This window comes from Solanum tuberosum, unplaced genomic scaffold (genome assembly GCF_000226075.1).
Source record: "Solanum tuberosum cultivar DM 1-3 516 R44 unplaced genomic scaffold, SolTub_3.0 scf00388, whole genome shotgun sequence".
Lineage (NCBI taxonomy): Eukaryota > Viridiplantae > Streptophyta > Magnoliopsida > Solanales > Solanaceae > Solanum > Solanum tuberosum.
This window is the reverse complement of record NW_006239311.1, coordinates 35,221-40,311: the sequence shown is the minus strand read 5'-3', so window position 1 is coordinate 40,311 and position 5,091 is coordinate 35,221.

Below are 5,091 nucleotides of genomic sequence, written 5' to 3'. Positions count from 1 at the left end.
ATATTATCCAGTGTCCAAGAAGCTTAATCACAAAGATAGGGTCAATAATTTTGTGGCATTACCTGGAGAGTCTGTGAATAGCTCATGGAACAGATTCACTTCGTTCATAAGAGTTGTTCTGGATCACCGTATTGATGATGAGTCGCTAAAGGAATATTTCTATCGAGGTCAGGATGATAACAATAAAGCAGTGTTTGATACTATTGCTGGAGGTTCATATGGTGAGTGCACATACACACAGATCGCAGAAAAGCTGGAGAAGATCTCTCGCAACAATAAAGCATGGAGCACTAGGAGGTCGGATACTGGGAGAAACACATTTACCGTTCATGCTACAAACAACCAATCTGCGGATGAGATTCGTGAAGAGATGGCTCAGATGAGGACCGAGTTGGGGTTGGTATTGAAGCATGTGAGCGAAGGTGCAGAAAAGGTAAATGTTGTGAACTACTTGACTAGAACTCCACCACCAGTGGAAGAGTGTTACTATGAAGAGGATGTTTATGCTGTGAATAATTAGACGGGGGGTTTCCTACCAAATGCACGGAAAATTGGCGCCAAGGTCAAGGAAACCAAGGTCGAAACTATGAATTGGACAAAAGGTTGATGCCCACGCAGTGTCAATAAAGCACCTAGAGCAGCATATGACCCAGTTTTCTACTACAGTGAACCCACGTCAACCTGGCACTCTTCCTAGCAACACCATTCAGAATCCAAAGAATGACGGTCATTGTATGGCAGTTACTATTCGAGGGGGTAAGCAAACCATAGATCCACCTAGGCCGTCTGTGGTGGAAGTTGAGATTAGAAAAGAAGATGATGTGGTAGAGATTAGAGAAAAGTTAGAGAATACAACGGAGAAAGAAGCGGAGATTTCTCAGAAAGTGGTCTCCATACCTAGACCTCCACCACCTTTTCCACAGAGATTAGTGAAGAAGACTAAAGATGGTAAATATCGCAGGTTTATTACTATGTTGAAGCAACTTTCCATCAACATTCCGTTGATAGAAGCTTTGGAGCAAATGCCTGGGTATGCAAAGTTTATGAAAGATATGGTAACAAAGAAGAGGTCTGTGAGTTTTGAAGATGATGATAAATTGTATCATTACAGCGCTATTGCTACAAGGTCTCTTGTGCAAAAGAAAGAGGATCCTGGTGCCTTCACGATTTCATGTACTATCGGATTGTTACACTTCGCTAAGGCATTGTGTGATCTTGGTGCTAGCATCAACCTCATGCCATTGTCTATTTACAAGAAGTTGGGTCTAGGGGACCCAAAACCCACTACAATGCGGTTACTAATGGCCGATCAAATTGTGAAGAGGCCCATTAGTGTACTCCATAATGTGCTAGTAAAAGTGGAGTCTTTCATTTTTTGGCAGATTTTGTGATTCTTGACTGTGAGGTTGATTTTGAGGTTCCTATCATCCTTGGAAGACCATTTCTTGCCACAGGGCATGCGTTGGTTGATATGTAAAAGGGACAGATGAAGTTCAGATTGAACAATGAAGAAGCAACTTTCAATATTTGTAGGTCCATGAAGCAGAGTGGTGAGCTTCAAACAGTATCTGCTATAACTTACAGAGTGGAGAGTGGGACAGAAGTGCAAATTGAAGAGCGACTAGGTGTTGAGGCACTAGCAGCAGTTATGATGAATTTCGATAGTGATGGTATTGAAAAGTATGATGAGTTGGTTGTCTCACTAGATATGTGTGAATATCGGTCCAAATCAAAGAAGTATGAGTTAGACATGAAGAATCGTGAGTCCCTACCCGCAAAACCATCTATTGTGGAGGCACCGAAAGTGGAGCTTAAGGCTCTACCACCGCATTCGAGGTATGTATACTTGGGCAGAGAGAATACTTTGCCGGTCATTGCGGCAGATTTGAATGCGAGACAAGTATAGTGCTAGGTGACTATGTTAAAGAGGTTCAAGCGAGCTATTGGGTGGACTATTGAAGATATTATTGGGATTCCTCCAGGTATTTTCTCTCACAAAATCCAACTCATGCCAGATCATAAGCCTAGTGTCGAGCACCAAAGAAGACTAAATCTACCTATGCAAAAGGTAGTTAAAAAGGAGATCATCAAGTGGCTGGATGCGGGAGTTATTTATCCCATTGCAGATAGTAGTTGGGTGTGTCCTGTGCAGTGTGTGCCTAACAAGGGTGGTATTACTGTGGTTCCAAATGAAAGAAATGAGCTTGTTCCAATGAGGCTTGTGACTGCATGGAGAGTTTGTATGGATTACCCAAAGTTGAATGCGTGGACAGAAAAGGACCACTTTCCTATGTCATTCATGGACCAGATGTTGGATAGACTTGTAGGAAAGGGTTGGTATTGTTTTGTTGATGGGTATTCGGGCTACAATCAAATTTCTATAGCTCCAGAAGACCAAGAGAAGACCACATTCACTTGCCCTTATGGGAATTTTGCTTTCAAACAGATGCCATTTGGGTTGTGCAATGCTCCAGCAACTTTCCAGCGCTGTATGAAGTCGATATTTTCTGATATGGTGGAGGACACTATTGATGTGTTCATGGATGATTTTTCAGTTGTAGGTGATTCTTTTGATCGTTGTCTAGATCATTTGGCCGAGGTGCTTAAAAGGTGTGAAGAATGCAACTTGGGGCTGCATTGGGAGAAGGGCCATTTCATGGTTAAAGAAGGTATAATGTTGGGTCATCGAATTTCAGAGAAAGGTATTGAGGTTGATAGAGCTAAAGTTGAGGTAATAGAAAAGCTTCTGCCACCTATTTCTGTAAAAGGTGTTAGAAGTTTTCTTGGGCATGCTGGGTTTTATAGGAGATTCATAAAAGACTTTTTCAAAAATTGCACACCTATAGTGCAAAACTGCTCGAAAAGGAGTAAAAGTTTGATTTTGATGATGCTTGTCTGAGACCATTTGGAGAGTGTAAGGGGAAGTTGGTTACTGCACCTATCATTATTTCACCTGATTGGGGACAACCGTTTGAGGTAATGTGTGATGCAAGTGGAGTGGCGCTTGGTGTGGTACTAGGACAGAGGAAAGAGAAAATTCTTCACCCTATTTACTATGCTAGCAAAGCTCTAAATGTGGCCCAGAAGAATTATACTGTGATCGAACAAGAAATTCTTGCAATGGTTTTTTCATTTGAGAAATTTTGATCCTACTTGCTTGGTACTAAGGTCATAGTGCATACTAACCATTCTGCATTGAGGTATTTGATGGCGAAAAATGATGCAAAACCAAGATTGATTAGATGGGTATTGTTGCTGCAAGAGTTTGATTTTGTGGTAAAAGATAGAAAGGGGACCGAAAATCAAGTTGTCGATCACTTGTCTAGATTAGAGGAAGAGTTTATGCTAAAGCTTGGAGATAGGGCTGAAATTAATGATGTTTTTCCAGATGAACAGGTATTGGCTGCTTCTCATGATTTGATTCCATGGTTCGAAAACTTTGCTAATTATTTGGCAAGCGATTTGGTGCCCCCGGACTTGTCTTTTCACCAAAGGAGAAAGTTTATGCATGATGTGAAGAAATTCTTTTGGGATGAGCCTTACTTGTATCCTAGTTGTGCTGATAGGATTATTTGTCGTTGTGTGTCCGAGGTTGAGATGTTGAGTGTACTTGAATTATGCCATGCATCGCCTGTTGGTGGGCATCATAGTGGTATTCGGACTGCGCATAAGATTTTGCAGTGTGGGTACTACTAGCCTACCATCCACCAAGATGCTCATGATTTCGCCAAGTCTTGTGATCGTTGCCAAAGAGAAGGAGGGATTTCAAATAGGCAAGAGCTCCCTATGAATCCTATATTGGTGATAGAGTTGTTTGATGTATATGACATTGATTTTATGGGTCCATTTGTAAGTTCATATGGGATGAAGTATATTCTTGTTGCGGTTGATTATGTATCGAAGTAGGTGGAAGCAGTTGTGCTCCCCAACAATGAAGGTAAAAGTGTCACTGCATTCTTGAAAAAGAATATCTTCTCCAGATTTGGTACACCGAAGTCAATTATCAGCGATGGAGGTTCTCACTTTTGTAATTAGTTGTTCAAGGCACTACTTGAGAAATATGGTGTCCGCCACAATGTAGTCACTCCTTACCATCCGCAGACTAGTGGGCAAGTTGAAGTGTCCAACAGAGAAATCAAACAGATTTTGGTGAAGACTGTGAATGCTATTAGAACGAATTGGTCAAGGAAGCTTGATGATGCTCTATGGGCATATCACACTGCATACAAGACCCCCATAGGTATGTCTCCTTACCAACATGTATATGGGAAGTCTTGTCATTTACAGGTAGAGCTAGAGCATAAGGTGATGTGAGCAACGAAGAAGCTAAATTTGGATTGGGGCGCCGCATCTAATCAAAGAATGGATGACCTGAATACACTTGATGAGTTTCGCCTAAAAGCTTATGAAAGTTCAGCCGTGTACAAAGAGAAGATGAAGAGGAATCATGATAGAAGTTTTGTCATTTACCGGTAGAGCTAGAGCATAAGGCGATGTGGGCAATGAAGAAGCTAAATTTGGATTGGAGCGCCGCATCTAATCAAAGAATGAGTGACTTGAATATGCTTGATGAGTTTCGTCTAAAAGCTTATGAAAGTTCAACCTTGTACAAAGAGAAGATGAAACGGTATCATGATCAAAGAATTGAAAAGCGAGAATTTGTGGTTGGCGATCTTGTGCTTCTATTCAACTCTAGGTTGCGCTTGTTTCCAGGCAAACTCAAGTCCAAATGGACTGGGCCATTTTTGCTCACAAAAGTGCTCCCCCATGGAGTGGTTGATCTTGAGAAATAGTGAAGGAACAAGGTTCATGGTAAACGGGCAAAGGATCAAGATCTATCTGGGAAATGCTGAAAGTGTGCAAGAAGTGATTGAGTTCTACAATCTTGATGAAGTCTGAGTAATCAAGAAACTTGCGTCGTACGGCGACGTTAAATCAAGCGCTGCTTGGGAGGCAACCCAAGATGTACAATCTAGCCAGCGATAGGTTTCTGTTTTCCATTTAGTAGTTTTCTTTGTTTAATTGCCTCTCTATATCAATTTAGTTTTTTTTAGTGTTGGCTAGAATTAGCATAAGGTCCGTGTCTAAAAA